Source organism: Schistocerca serialis, chromosome 4 (assembly GCF_023864345.2).
Source record: "Schistocerca serialis cubense isolate TAMUIC-IGC-003099 chromosome 4, iqSchSeri2.2, whole genome shotgun sequence".
Lineage (NCBI taxonomy): Eukaryota > Metazoa > Arthropoda > Insecta > Orthoptera > Acrididae > Schistocerca > Schistocerca serialis.
In genome coordinates, this window is record NC_064641.1 from 611,777,353 (window position 1) to 611,794,662 (window position 17,310).

Here is a 17,310-nt window from a genome sequence, read left to right on the forward strand (position 1 = left end):
AGAACGGCAAGGAGATGTACTTACCAGCCTCCTTTTTGGCACCGCCCTGGAGAAGTTGGTGAGAGATACAAACCGTTTGAACAGAAGTACCATCTTCCATAAATCGTCCTGATACTCACTTATACGAATAACATAGATATACTGGCAAGAACCCGAAAAAGCAATCGAAGAGACATTTGTCACCTTCGAACAGGCTAGCAAGAACATGGGATTAAACCTCAATCAGCAGAAAACAAAATACGTAGCTGCCGTAAAGACACGCTAGGAGAAGTCAAGGGAACTATGTTTTCAAAATCCTAAGACCACGTTTCATCTAACTTGGGGTCCTCTGATATAAGTCCATTTTTGTGGGAAGTAACCTTTTTGAGAGAGGTGAGCAGTACAAGTATCTGGGTTTGACAGACACTCCAATCGACACATCTTATGAAATCAAACAGAGATTAACAGTAGCCCATAGGCCCTATTTTGCTCCAAAATAATCTGATCCGTACCACCAAGTTACTTATTCACAAAACTTTTAAAAGAGCTTGGACCCTAACAGCAAAAGATATCGAAATGCTGGAAGCATTCGAAAGGAAGAGCCTTTGAAGAATCGTGGGCACAGTATGTGAAAGAGGCATATGGAGGAAAAGATACAATCGTGCACTGTACATCACTTATAAAGACCTACCTATCAGAAGAATAGTGAAATCGTCCAGATTGAGGTAGCTGCGCATATAGCACGGATGAAGGTGTCTGAGGTAGCCAAAAAGGTATAACAAGGCAACTGAGGAGCAGAGGACGTGGTCGGCCGAGAATCAGGTTGGAGGATGGAGTCATTGAGGATCGCCGAAAAATAAGTTACAGAAATTGGAGAACTCTAGCAGCGGACCACGTTAAATGACGAAAAATTGTTGAAGAGGTTGAAAAGTATTACAAGGAGCTATAGAGCCACAAAAGAAGAAGGAGGAGGAGTAGATCCTACGAAGCGTGGCACTTTTAGTAAGTGCGAGAACGTTACGGAGATGTTAAACGAACTTCAGTGTAAACCCTGCAAGAATTTCGAGAGCGTACACTCAAAGAAAAGCTGGGCAACATGTTACTTCCTTCCACATATGTCCCGCAAAAACATCAGCGACGTGAAAAGCATAGAAATTGGAGTTCACCGGGGCGCCTACAGGCTCATAGACACTCTTTTCACGTACCATTCTTGAACGAAACAGGGAGTGGGAGTGAAATCGTGGTGATGTACCCTCCGCCACATACCACAAGAGAACTTGCGGAGTATAGATGTAGATACTCACCGGCCAGGCTCACTACTATTCTCCACTTCTGAAGAAGGTAACGTCGTGAATAATTTAATTCACAACAATACAGGATGAACCTTCGTCTTTCCGCCGTTTATTCTTAGGCTGCCACAGTCCACGCCATTCCCCGTTTTCAACATGGATAAGTTTATAAATTTTCCACTTTATTTATATGTTGTCGGTCCGGCTGTGCAATATCAGTTTATTTATGCCACTATCCGTATTTCGGATTTATGTCTAGGTATACCTCCAGGAAATCTATGCTACGAAACTGCCGCTTCCATTAACGCAACGACTCAAAAAAGACTGTCATCCACGTACATCTATCCATCCACCCAGTCCCGGATCTACTACATTTCCGAAACGGGGTAAAAACATAATAGTGGGACCCCCCCTCCTCCCCCTCGAAAGTTTGAGACAAGCCACCAAAATTTAAAAAAAATCGAGTTTTCAAAATTATGTTGATTTTGTAGCACACATCTTTCTGAAGAGTTTGGTATATAAAACACATACGTTCGAGGAAATGTGAGAATGTTATCCGGTCTCAAGTGTGCCGAAGTGCAGTGCCATGCCTCTTCAGTCAACATTCTTCTATCGCACGCCACTGTATTTCGCTATGTGTAATTCAAACGTGTGTACTTTGTAATGGAAGCAATCAAACCTATATTCAGTACAGTGGAAATTAAAATATCCTGTGGTGCCTCTCCTGCTCCCCTTGACATCCTACCGACCTTAAAAAAACTACTATTAATATTGCGTGAAATTATTTGTGAAGGGAAGAATAAGAACTCTTCAGAAAATTTTCAGTCTTTATTGCCTATTAGCTAATAAGTTTCTTTTTTGTGTGACGTAAAATTAAATATAGGAATCATAAAACTAGTAAAGACAAGAGACAAGCAAGACAGTACACATTTCTTCAATCCTTAGATACCAGTATTTTTTCTCTCTGATCTTCCTACTGCTTTCCATGGAGTTCTTTCCTTTCTGCGAAAGAATCTAGTACCTAATCAAAGTTCGTCAAATTTTTTGCTACTTGTAAAATCAAAATGTCGTTGTCTAATACAGAAAATGCTCTTAATACGGATAGTACCCGAGACTGGTGTGTTTTCTCGATCTGATTACGTCTGTTTTGTCACTGTCTGCTAGATAAAACGAAATAGGCCTTTCTAATATTGCAGCAGTTGTAACAGACACCAAATGGCACAAATGGTCATTTTTATGAACCTCATTTACATTAGTAACACGACAGAATATAATTCACTAAGTACTAATATCAAATGACTATTAGCCGTACTAAAAGTAAAATGTTTTATGTTAGGAAATAGCTTCGCATTTCATTCATAAGATAGTTTTCCATGCATGCGATTGAAAAGTGGTAGTAGTACGAAGTTTTTACATAAAGTAGTAGTAGTACGAAGTTTTTACATAAATTTGAAATCGTCATATTTTTCCATAACATTTGTTTGACGTCCCCGTTTCTTCCCCTTCCTCGTACTAACAAACAATCTTGTCATCACTAATTCTGTAACTATTCTTGCCATTGTCAGAACTTTCAGAACTTATTCTCCGGTTAACTTCGCTAATGCTGCCGGAAACACAGGTTCAGTTACGAGTAATCGATAGACCAATGTGCCCTGGATGCTAGGCATTTTGTGAAACAAGGCTTTTCTCTTCAAGAATATGAATTTGGCGTTCCCTGAAATTGCCGCCCGGGGCAGATACCCCGGTTTGCCCCCGCCCTCCTAGATCTGACCTGCATCCACCCACTCCCTCCCATCCACCACCCATACACCAACACACACAGACACACACGCGCGCACACTATTTTCCTGCTCAGAACATGAGCGTGGCAGCTGAGTGACACCGACCAACATTTCCGTAAAGAGAGCGGGTCATTTATCCCCCCTGGTAGCCGTAGCGGCACACCTGCCCGCGACCGCTAATCACTGCAAGTGAAATTTACGATATATTTTTCGACGACCGCTGCGCTCTGCAATTTTAATTAAAAGCCGCACATCTGTGGCGGGCGTGTTATTGGCAGAGTGGCGGCGGCGGCGCGCCGGGGCGGCTTACGTTGAAGCGCTGAGGGGCTGAAGCGCACCACGCTCGCCTGTCGGCCACGTCACAGCCAGCGATGTCGTAACTGCGAGCGAGGCAAGAGAGAGGCAACGGAAAATGTTCGTCCAGTATTTTCGCAGTCGCTTTTATCCTTTAAATTGACTGCACGAGCAAAATATTTTAATTCTAGTGTGTTCCGAGCTACGTTCGAATAAACGTTGTTCGTCGGAACAAAAGAACACGAAGTTCAACAATGAGCCATCAGTGGCGAGCCCATTTTTGCTTTTCAGAGGCCCCCATTTAATGTGAACAGGTCCAACATTTCATAAAAGGTTCAAAATGCTGGTTGGTGTTCGACATTTTTCGACGTTGGAGGTCTACATTTCTATTCACGTATACAGGGCGCAGTGCGACGCCACCAACAAAGTTCCGGAGGCTGTTCAGATACTTTCTGAGTATTTTCGTGATCTCCTGTGACTCGTTTTAGAGACATAATTACATTAAGTTTTATTCAGTTTGTTATCACAGTCTCTGTTATTGTGTTAAAATTCTTTCACAACAATGGAAAATTCCTGTAGTATGCAATCACAAAACGTCGAACCGAATCACAGAATAATACAATAACCCTCAGCTGCATAAATACTGATGGGACAGCTGAACATGGCGTTGGTGTGACGCTTTGCCGTGGAAATCACTGAACCCATACACGAGGTGTGTATTGCGAGCAACTCTTCATCAATAAAGCTATCCGTACTGGTTTGTTAACAGTGTCAACGTACGCCGAACACTGCCGGGAAAAAAACCGAGACAATAACGAACAGTACCGAATCAAGCTTGAGGACAAAGAGTGAAGTTGACATTACTGTCCAAGCAGTCACTCTTTTTGAAACTACCCACGAGCTTGCATACAAGATTATGAACACAGTTCTGCCCCGAAACACACCCGCGAATAGTGAATATGACCCACTGACAACGCAATTCAACCAGCAAATGTAAATGGCAAGCATATGCAAAGCGCAACGGAAAACGGCAAAGTGACTCGGAAGTAACGCAACTGAGTACCGAACACGGACATTAACAATAATTTACATACTAGATGACCATGTTGTTATTGTGGTCTTGAGTCCAAAGACTGGTTTGATGCAGCTCTCTATGCTACTCTATCCTGTGCAAGCCCTTTTCATCTCCGAGTAACTACTGCAACCTATATCCTTAAGAATCTGCTTCCTGTATTCATCTCTCGGTCTCGCTCTACGATTTTTACCTGTCACGCTTCCGTCCAGTGCTAAATTGGTGCTAAATTGGTGCCTCCAGAATGTATCCTACCAACCGATCCGTTCTTCTAGCCAGGGTGTACCACAAATTTCTCTTCTCCCCAATTCTGTTCAGTTCCACCTGATTAGTTAAGTGATCCGCCCATCTTCAGCATTCTTCTGTAGCACCATATCTCAAAAGCTTCTATTCTCTTCTTGTCTAAACTGTTTATCGTCCATGTTTCACCTCCATACATGGCTACACTCCGTAAAAATACTTTCAGAAAGAACATCCTAACACTTAAATCTATTCTCGATGTTAACAAACTTCTCTTCTTCAAAAATGCTCTCCTTGCCATTGGGAGTCTACATTTTATATGCTCCCTTCTTCGACCATTATCAGTTATTTTGCTCCCCAAATAGCAAAGCCGGCCGGTGTGGCCGAGCGGTTCTAGGCGCTTCAGTCTGCAACGGCGCGACAGCTACTGTCGCAAGTTCGAATCCTGCCTCGGGCATGGATGTGTGTGATGTCCTTAGGTTAGTTAGATTTATGTAGTTCTAGGTTCTAGGGGACTGATGACCTCCGATGTTAAGTCCCATAGTGCTCAGAGCCATTTGAACCAAATAGCAAAACTCATTTAATACTTTAAGAGTCTCATTTCCTAATCTAATTCCCTCTGCATGACATGATTTAATTCGACTACATTCGATTATCCTCGTTTTACTTTTGTTGATATTCACCTTACATCCTTCTTTCAATACTCAGTCCATTCCGTTCAGCTGCTCTTCTGTCTCTGCCAGAATTACAATGTCATCGACACACCTTTGGATTTTAATTCCTCCAACAAATTTTTCTTTTGTTCCGTGCTTGCTCAATATACAGACTGAATAACATCGGGGATAGACTACAACCCTGTCTCACTCCCTTCTCAATCACTGTTTCCCTTTCGTGCCGCTCGACTCTTATAATTGCCATCTAGTTTGTGCACAAATTGTAAACAGCCTTTCGCTCCCTGTATTTTACCCTTGCCATCTTTAGAATTTGAAAGACCGTATTCCAGTCAATATTGTCAAAAGCTTCCTAGGCGACCGTAGAATATAGTACCCCACGCGTTATTCACCCGATTTGTGCAAGATAAATGTTTTTCTCTGAAAAGATTGAGCTTATATGGCGAATGCGAGGAACTGCAACGACTTCGTGAGAACTAAATCAGCGTCAGCTCACCTGCATTGTTCTAAACCTCTTGCAAAACAATACATGTTAGTGCGGCACGTATCTGCAGTGTAACCCCTGAGGAAATGCAACGTCAGTGTAAAGGTGCGTTTACACTGCGATTTGTATCGGCACATGTATGAGATACATGTATATGCGACTTTGCGACATGTATCGCGACTTGTATGAGCTGACAAGTATCAACTTCATACATGTATGAGCGTGCGTTTACACTGATTTGTATCACTGTGCGATGGCTTCCGACGACGATTTGGAAGATTTCACATTTTTATGTGCTGGTACACTTGCTCTTTTGGAAGATGATAGGAAGAAAAGGCGGAGGAAGCGTAGATGGTGGCAGAGAGAGTTTCTTCGCAAACGCGCTACTCACGGAGCTTACGCAATGCTCTTTCAGGAATTAACGCTAGAGGATGGCGCATATTTTAGAAATTATGTTAGGATGAGTATGGAGGATTTCCGCGGTTTGCTATCTCTTGTTGCTCCTCTTGTGTCCAAAACCAACACAAACTTTCGGGAAGCGATTCCACCAGAGGATCAGTTGGCAGTAACACTTCGTTTTTTGGCCACTGGGGATTCCTTTTCGACGTTAATGTATCTGCATAGGATATCAAAAAGTGCCATATGCAACATTATTCTTCGTGTTTGCGAGGCCATTGTGCAAGTTTTATCCCAAGAAGTGAAGGTAAAAGTTTTATATATATACACACCTGGAAATTGAAATAAGAACACCGTGAATTCATTGTCCCAGGAAGGGGAAACTTTATTGACACATTCCTGGGGTCAGATACATCACATGATCACACTGACAGAACCACAGGCACATAGACACAGGCAACAGAGCATGCACAATGTCGGCACTAGTGCAGTGTATATCCACCTTTCGCAGCAATGCAGGCTGCTATTCTCCCATGGAGACGATCGTAGAGATGCTGGATGTAGTCCTGTGGAACGGCTTGCCATGCCATTTCCACCTGGCGCCTCAGTTGGACCAGCGTTCGTACTGGACGTGCAGACCGCGTGAGACGACGCTTCATCCAGTCCCAAACATGCTCAATGGGGGACAGATCCGGAGATCTTGCTGGCCAGGGTAGTTGACTTACACCTTCTAGAGCACGTTGGGTGGCACGGGATACATGCGGACGTGCATTGTCCTGTTGGAACACCAAGTTCCCTTGCCGGTCTAGGAATGGTAGAACGATGGGTTCGATGACGGTTTGGATGTACCGTGCACTATTCAGTGTCCCCTCGACGATCACCAGTGGTGTACGGCCAGTGTAGGAGATCGCTCCCCACACCATGATGCCGGGTGTTGGACCTGTGTGCCTCGGTCGTATGCAGTCCTGATTGTGGCGCTCACCTGCACGGCGCCAAACACGCATACGACCATCATTGGCACCAAGGCAGAAGCGACTCTCATCGCTGAAGACGACACGTCTCCATTCGTCCCTCCATTCACGCCTGTCGCGACACCACTGGAGGCGGGCTGCACGATGTTGGGGCGTGAGCGGAAGACGGCCTAACGGTGTGCGGGACCGTAGCCCAGCTTCATGGAGACGGTTGCGAATGGTCCTCGCCGATACCCCAGGAGCAACAGTGTCCCTAATTTGCTGGGAAGTGGCGGTGCGGTCCCCTACGGCACTGCGTAGGATCCTACGGTCTTGGCGTGCATCCGTGCGTCGCTGCGGTCCGGTCCCAGGTCGACGGGCACGTGCACCTTCCGCCGACCTCTGGCGACAACATCGATGTATTGTGGAGACCTCACGCCCCACGTGTTGAGCAATTCGGCGGTACGTCCACCCGGCCTCCCGCATGCCCACTATACGCCCTCGCTCAAAGTCCGTCAACTGCACATACGGTTCACGTCCACGCTGTCGCGGCATGCTACCAGTGTTAAAGACTGCGATGGAGCTCCGTATGCCACGGCAAACTGGCTGACACTGACGGCGGCTATGCACAAATGCTGCGCAGCTAGCGCCATTCGACGGCCAACACCGCGGTTCCTGGTGTGTCCGCTGTGCCGTGCGTGTGATCATTGCTTGTACAGCCCTCTCGCAGTGTCCGGAGCAAGTATGGTGGGTCTGACACACCGGCGTCAATGTGTTCTTTTTTCCATTTCCAGGAGTGTATATCAGAGTATGTAATACATTATATAATTTTTTCATGCATCTGGCGCGTATATCAGTTTTTTGCTATTATTCCGGCGGCCTCGCGTGATAATGTTGGCAACGGATGCTAATGCCGACAATCGTGTGTGAGTCGTTGACATTAGTAATCGCGCGACAATGCAAATGTTTTGTCATGAAATCTTCGTTTTACGAGGGCAATTACTTTTAACGAGCGGACGAGGGTACATACAAGTAACTGTCAACCAGGAACAGCAGCACAAATTTTCTACCGCGCCGTTGATGTTGCCAACATAACCACGTGAGGATGCTGGAATAGGAACTAAAATTTTAACGGCACATACCTTTTTCAGCATAAATTTCTCAAATTTTGCTGAAATGGGTTAGCTTTTAGTTCTTTGGATCGACTGACATGCTTCACTGAGTAATACAATATCACAATTTCTGAGGACACTTTCTTCACAGTAAAGATATCCAACAACATTAATTTGTATTTAGTTTTATTAAATAGTACTTGACAGCACATTACATGCATATTTCAACATGCATTTTCAACGTTTATACATGTTTTTAAAGAATACATAAATTATGTTGCATTTGCATTTATTAGTTCATCGTTTGCCTCCTGCAAACATCTGTAGATTCCGTTCTCAAGTCTTGCCATAATTGTAGTATGGCCATTTTCATACAGAAATCTGAGCTTATTGGCGACCAAGTCACCCAAGTGGGTAAACTGATCCCTTTTCCTGCCTGCTAAATTGTCGCCAACTTTTCTTAAGGTCTGTAAAAGACCTTCTCGGTCTTCATCCAGGTCTCTCCTGGCTCTCTTCAGTGCACTTGATCTACCACTTCCACTCGGACTTGGAGTGGTACAGGGTGCCACGGTTGCACATCCACTTTCATGTGGAGGCACAGAGATGAGTGGAGTGGTTTCCACTTCCACAATGTCTTCTGGGGGCGTGGCAAATGTCACCTCCTCCATTTCTGTGACATCGAAAGGGAAACTAATGCTTCCTTCTCCTTCTCCTTCACCATCTCCTTCTCTGGCTGGGGCTTCCATGACCTTTAAAATACATAAGGCAAAGTGAGCTATATGTTATATGTTATACATACATTATAATCAAAGTATCTTAATGTATTTAGAATTTCTTTGAGTGTCCATGAGTAAATTAAATTAAAAGAGTAACAATTTTCTTTCCAGCTTCCTGCTACTGCAGAGGAATGGCTGAAAATTGCCAAAGAATATGAAGAAAAATGGAATTTCCCCAGGTGTTTGGGAGATATAGATGGGAGGCACATTGACACTGTGGCACCACCCAACAGTGGAACAGTTTATTTTAATTATAAAGAGCGCTTCAGCATTGTTTTGCTAGCAATTGCTGATGCTAATTATAGAATAATTTACGCTGATGTTGGCACGCAGGGGAGGATTTCAGATGGTGGTGTCCTTAAAGACACCACATTTTACAAAATGTTAGAAACAAAAACTCTAAATATACCACCACCAACTCCTCTTCCTGGTAGGAGCAAGCCTGTTCCATATGTTTTCGTCACTGACGAAGCGTTTGGCCTAGAGGAAAATATTGTGAAACCATTTCCAGGTCTGCATGAAAAAAATAGTTGGCAACGTATTTTTAACTATAGAGCATGCAGGGCAAGAAGAGTAATAGAAAATGTATTTGGGATTATAAGTGCTGTTTACAGAGTGCTGAGGAAGCAAATGCTTCTCAGTCCGGGGAAAGCTACAGTGGTGGCACTAGCCTGTGTTTATTTACATAATTTTCTTCAAAACAGAAAATCTCAAAGTTATTGTCCAGCAGGAACATACGACAGAGAGGGAGATGATGGCAACGTAATACCTGGGTCCTGGAGGGAAACCCCTACTGTGCTGGAGCCACTGCCCAGAACTGGCCGAAGAACTTCATTGCTGAATGACAACAGAAGAGAATATGCTGAATACTTCTGCAGTATTCAGGGCTCCATCCCACGGCAGTATGGAAAATAAGTTGCACATCATTGTTAAATGATGACATAAAGTAATATGCTCTATTCTTCTGCAGTATTCAGGACTTCAAACCATAGCAGTATGGAGAATCATGTTTTTCAGTGAAATTGTAAATATTCACATTTTGTAAAGCATTAGCACGAAAAAATGTTGCCAAATATATGATTAATAAAATAATATAACAAATTTACTTACTGGTACTACTTCATGTGTGCTCCTATGAGAGAGTGGTTTGTAATTGTCTCTTATGAACTGCATACTTTCAAAAGCATACCATGAAGTGTGGTACACATTGCTTGTAGCACTTCCACTTCCTTTGCTGCTCTTCCGTTTCGCTAACTCGCGACTATATTGGCTTTTTAAATTATGCCACTTGTCCTCACATTCCTTCCTTGACACGTTAAATGCCTTGGCAATTTCCTCCCACTCGTCGTACCTTTTGTGAGTGTTCTTATAGTCTCGTATTTTCACATCCCATATACAGGGATGCCTGCGCACTGCCTCTATAAAATGCAGTGTATTTTGTTTGGACCAAGAAGTCATCGCAAATTTTAAAACACGCGGGCACAACACACGACAAAATACACAAATAACTACACAACAAACGACAGTCGGCAGCTCCAAAACTCAAAACAGCCGCCAAAGAGCCTGGTACTACGCATGCGCTAAACTTCAAAATAAGCGGCAGGCGACAAGACGACAGGAAATGATAGTACTGCGCATGCGCGAGTTCTTCAAATGTCGCTCATACATGTCGCGTATATGGCCAAAAAGCGATATACAAAATGTATACGCGACATGTATGAGCTCGAGGGTCCGCATACAAGTTCCGTGAATTTTTGTATGAGGTGATGTATCGCGACATGTCAAATTGACATGTCGCTCATACATGTCGCGATACATGTATCCCAGTGTAAACGTACCTTAAGAAACACGTTTCTACACGAAAATACTTTCAAAGCTTCAAATATGTAGGCATGATGGACTAGATAGTCCCAGGAAAAAGGTGTACGGAGATGAATTTGCGAAGTCGAAGTGTATCAGAAAAACAGTATTTTACAAGTAACTAAACTTTCTCCGAACAGGCCTTGCAAGTCCAACGGTACCGACCGACCGCCGTGTCATCATCAGTCCATAGGCGTCACTGATTGCGGGTACAGAGGGACGCAATAGTCAGCACTCCGCATTCCCGGTCGTATGTTAGTTTGCGAGACCGGAGAAGCTACTTCAAGTTGATCCTCAATTTGTCTCACAACGCCTGAGTGCACCTCGCTTGCGAAAAGCGCTCAGCAGACCCGGATGGTCGCCCATCCAACTGCTAAGGGAGCCTGACAACGCCTAACTTCCGTGATTTGCCGGGAACTAGTGTCATCACTGCGGTAAGGTCTTACGATTTACAAATAGTTGAACATATAGTTTCGTCGTGGTGGCTGCGAGAAAACATCAAATCGTAGGATCTAACATCAGTTCCGAACATCTCTGAACCACTGACGATGTAACATTAATCACTTAAAAACATAGTCACGAGTAACTCACTTGAATTTGCAGATGCCTAGCACAGAAATTGATTCCGACCACACCGTGTTCTGAAGCAACTGAAAATGAGAAAAAAGATCCGGTACGCTGCACGTGAAATCATGTTAGTTAAACCAGCACTCCCTGTTTTTGCAAAAGTGCTTCTCGCGGTCAGGGGCGACTCGTGGCTGACTGTGACTCGAGAAGTGATTTAACACAGAGCGGAGTGCTGTTCTGCGATGCACAAAAGGCAATCATTATGCAAAAGGCGCCTTCCAACAGGTAAGTACCGTGGATAATGGAACAAGTTTGTTTCCGAACAAGACACACAGCGGATGCCAGTTGAAATTACCTCCATTGCGCAGATATTTTCGGTAAATCGGCTCAATAAATCAGACGAAACGCAATATTACTCTGTGTAACTCTGTAATGAGCACCAGACACCACGGGCCCGATATATCAAACTACTCAGAGAATCTAATGAAACAACAAGTTTACTGTTACCAGTCACTGTTAATTTATCTCCGTTCAGAGAATATTCCTGAACAACCTACGAAATTTTATCGGTGAAGTTTGCGTTCACCTTGCGTAATTCGCAATCTGTTGTAGAGTGCATGTAGTGGGGTACTTCATAACAGCATTAGAAAATTTCCTGTTCTCCATATGCATCCTGAGCGATGGCAAAAATTATCTATATGACTCTGATCTTCGATGTTTCCGTCAGCTCCAAGCTTGAATATTCGATGGCGGTAGCAAAACTGTGTCACAGTCTTTCTCTGACACACATTCTCTAACATTACCTAAAGAGTTTCGCGAGAACAACGTCAGCTTTCTTTCAAGAGGTTGCGATTCAAAGTTCCACGACCATCTTCAGTATGAGCGACACCAACTCGTTGCCAGGCGCTGACTCTGGCTTCGGGTTTTGGGGAGGGGAAGGGGGAGGTCAAGGTTTGTTACATTCTCCCTCCTCAAGTTCGTTACATTCTCCTTCTCCTCTTCAAAATTTTAACTTGCCCTCACTGCCACTTTTAACATGCCACAGATACCTATGATTATAATAATGATGAAATATTGTAATATAATAATAGTTTATTGAAAGCCTTCTACATTTTATCGTGTAATAAACTAACTACATGAAATACGTGAGTGCAGTAAAATGCCCTGAAAATGTGTCCCTTTTATACAAAATTTTGACCCAAGAATAATTATTAACTCTGTAAACGGTTTAGGGGATATGTTGAATATTAGGAGATGCTTTCACATTTTCACTTATGAATCATGCTATGAATCCACAATGTGTAATCATTATTTTGCAATCGTTAAACATTCTTTCAAGCCCCCAGTTTTCCGTAGCGCAGTGAAAGCGAAAGAGATGCTTTCACTGGACAACAGAGAAATGGGGCTTGAAGGAATGTTTTAACGATTCCAAAATAATGATAGCATCATGTGGGTTCGTAGTATTATTCATAAGTGTAAATGTGACATCCGTTTCAGATAGATCACGTGGCCTCAGGATGTACAACTTCGCACTGAAAGCGTAACGGCTACTCAGAAAAGAACTTGAAATGTAACTATCAAGTCGAACATAACCTTGAGGGATACGAAGTCTCGAAATCACGACAATGCCATCTTAACTTACTGTAAAAGCACGCAAAGAACTCAAAATGTTTGTAATGAAGGCAATTGCTTTCACTTCGACTAAAACTCATGCTGATGGTAGAATACACGAATAGTTTGCTCTGAAATCAAGTACTGTCTCAAGTGTGACCACTATAAAAACTTGTGTACGCAGTTTAGAAATAGTTCTGACTTCATAAATGACTGAGTGAGGAAACTAAATCGAAGATGCTTTAGAAAAATTCCTGATTATTAAAAAGCAACTCAAAAAGCTGTAACAAACAAGAAATTTACACTTGACACATCCGGCAGATTAAAACTGTGTGCCGGATCGTGACTCGAACCCGGGACCTACGCCTTTCAAGGACAAGTGCTCTACCATCTGAGGTACACAAGCACGACCGAGGATCCGTCGTCACAGTTTCAATTCCGCCAGTACCTCGCGTCTTACCTTCCAAACTTCACAGAAGCTCTCCTGCAGACCTTGCAGAACTAGCACTCCTGGAAGATAAGAGACGAGGTACTGGCAGAATTGAAGCTGTGAGAACGGGTCGTGGGTCGTGCTTGGGTAGATTAGATGGTAGAACACATGCCTGCGAAAGGCAAAGGTCCCGAGTTCGAGTCTCGGTCCGGTACACAGTTTTAATCTGCCAGGTAGTTTCACATCAGCGCACACTCCGCTGCAGAGTGAAAACTTCTTCTGAAGAAATTTACTCTTGTCTGTCATAGACCACGCGGTGTACAGGTCCACGATACATGAGGAGTAAGCTCACACACACTACAATACTCTGAGCAGTTTTAAATCAGTGGGAATGTATCGAAGACCATACAGAGGGTACATAAAAAAAAAGGAAACACCAAAAACCATGCCTAATACGATGTAGGAAAAAGCATGATTATCAAACAAATCAATATCTTTATTTATTTGGGATCTCTGTCATTTACAAATTAAAGTCCAGCAGATCTGTAGCACTATCTACAGGACTCTTGAAATTAAAACTAAGAAAGGGAACTGGAGCTATCCGGATTCCGGATGTATGAAAGCGAAAAGTGAATTTCAGCAGTGGAAAATTTTTAAACAGCACTATGAGATTCATTATACGAATTATGGAATTCAAAACAGCTTAGTGTCGAATCGGAATGGGTAGATACACGTCCAGGTCCTGTATGGCTTTCGAAGGGATCTTATACCATTCTTCCTGCAAAGTAATGGCAACTTCAGATAACGGAGATTGATAGCGGTCACTCATCCTTCTCTCCAAAGTAGACAACAAAGGCTCAGGACTAATGAGATCTGGTGACTGTGGTGGCAACGGAAAGGCTACAATTCATCCTCGTGGTCACAAAACCAGTCCTGGACGATAGGAACTTTGTGGTCTGGGATCCTATGTTCTTGGAATACACATCGTCGTTGAAGAACAAACATTGTACCATGGGATGGATCTGATCGGCCAAAAGGGTCACATAGTCACTGGCAGTAACACGATGTTGTAGAGTAACAGTGCAACCCATGGAATACCACGATATGGCTGCCCAAATCATCAATGAAGCCCCGCCGTGTTTCAGTCTTGGGACATAAAGTCGGCCCTAAGCTCTTAACGGTGTGAAATAAGATTCACCAGACCAGTTGACTTCCTTTCCTTTACTCAATAGCCCAGTTTTTGTGGCTTAGGCACCGCGTTTTCCTTTTACGGGCACTTGCATCACTCATGAGAAGTTTTGTAATTACATCGTGCCTTGCAATACCTTGCTTATTGTGCTCTCTTTCGTGTTGTTTTAGTATTGAGAGGGTTCGCACGTACGACATCCAGTTCTGATTGACTTCAGGAACTGTCGTCCTCTTATTTTTCGTCACAGTCCTCTTCATTGACCATCTGTCACTATCAGTCAACAGATACTTGCATCTGCGCTGTAATTCAGTGGATGATGTATTTCCACTTTCTCTGCATGCAGTATAAATCTTGGATACAGTGCGCCTTCATACGCCAAGCACTTCGGTTACATTGGCTATGCAAGCACCTACCATACGAGTGCCAACAATTTAGCCATGTTTTTATCGATATTATCATCAAATTGATTGATGGTATTTTTAATCATTTTAATAATATTGTGACGACTTGCTTTATCAACTTTTATTCTGCTTTTTTTGCAAAGAACACAACGTATCATCTTCTTGTGACAAACCAAAATTCTTCTTGACAGCAGTCCATATTTTCGTTGTCATACTATGGCTGAGAACTCATCTTTAACACGCAAAGACAGAGTCCCCGGTAAGATTATTAGCTGAGTGCAGACTTGCGTTTTGAACATGCTTCTATACTCCATGTGTACAATACAATCTTATTTCGTGATGTGTTTATACATACTAGTCGTTTGGTAGTTCCGCAGTAGCGGTTTCAAGAAAAGTATGGGAGTTTTCGCGAATCAATACCTTGGACATTGGTGACAAGGAGAAATAATCGCGCCTAGTCTCCTTTACTAGGCAACTGTCTCACATGTGGCTGTAATTTTCCGGCTTTCTTCGTCGCATGGATTTTTACATTCTCTTGTTTCTCCCCTGCGCCAAGCTTAAATACTGAAACTCAAAATCGCGACAATCTTCAGGTAGGCTTCCGTTTGCTAGGGCAACCCTATACCACCGTGTTCGCAATAAAATTATCCACATTTTGTAACTAGGCTGTTTAGATTTTTATGTTGATAACCCTATGTAGCGCTCTTTATGAAAATCACTGACTGAGCTGTGTGGAGTATGTGGCTGGTTTGCATTGTTGGAATTTCCTATTGTAGTGATGGGCAGTTGGCTGTTAACAGCGCGTAGCGTTGCGCAGTTGTAGGTGAGCCGCCAGCAGTGGTGGATGTGGGGAGAGAGATGCGGAGTTTTGAGAGCGGATGATCTGGACGAATGTTCGCCAGAAAGAGTAAATTTGTAATACTGGATACCATGAACTGATATATATATATTACGACTTTTGAACACTATTAAGGTAAATACATCGTTTGTTCTCTATCAAAATCTTGCATTTGATAACTATGTCTATCAGTAGTTAGTGACTTCAGTAGTTAGAATCTTTTATTTAGCTGGCAGTAGTGGCGCTCGCTGATTTGCAGTAGTTCGAGTAACGAAGATTTTTGTGAGGTAAGTGATTCATGAAAGGTATAGGTTATTGTTAGTCAGGGCCATTCTTTTGTAGGGATTTTTGAAAGTCAGATTGCGTTGCGCTAAAAATATTGTGTGTCATTTTATTGATAATCAGAATAAGTAAAGAGACAAATGTCTGAGCACGTTCAGTTTTGCTCAGCTGTTTGAAAATCAAATAACGTAAGGGTTTTATCAGCTCAGTCATTAGTAATTTTTCTAAGGGGACGTTTCAATTTTACATATTATTGTATAAGGAAACTCCCGGTGCAGAAATATTAAAGGATATCGGAGGGCATCATATGAAAACTGTATCTATGCAATGCGTTGTAATCCTTCTCTTCTTCGGTGTAAAATCATGTCACGATTTGTGTTTTCATTGTCCACAATTACGATCGCGACTTCGACTACCTGAGGTGCAATAAATCGACGTACATGTTCTCCAGGAGGTTTTTTGCCGCCTCGAATTATGACTTTATAGTCATCAGAAATTACTCGGTCTAGTGCTGTTATGAATATGTGAATCAGTTGATTGTATTTGTGTAAGATCTTCTGTACGTCTTGGATTACTTCTCAGTCCACTGATATTTGTGCATCGTTAATCAATTTCTGTTTCTTCATTTCCGATGAAATATTCTTGCAGAAATCTATGGTCTTCCATAGTTAGTAGCAGTAATAATCCCATGTTGTGACAGATTTCTCCTTGGATGGAAAAAACATAATCAATTTCATCTCTGTTACTGTTGCTCGAAGTGACACCGAAAGAAATTGTTTGGAAGCTGGCGTTGTACGCTTTTATATTTTGAAAAAAAGTGTTTTGATTCTGGAGTTTCCCCGGTCTCGTAATGTAAAAACTCCTGCGGAGGTGCTTCCAATGTGCTAATCGAATTTTTCTATTCATGCAGCAGAATTGTGTTGCTTCTCTAATGGATTTTTTCGCGTTGCAAAACTGCCAGAAGTTATCCATTTCTCCGACTACGATGTGTTTGTGTTTCTTTCTTTTTTTTTTTCGTCTGGTCTTGGAGGTATGCTTCATTTCTTAGGTTGTACTGCTCACTTGTCCTCCTCCCCACTTGTCGTAGG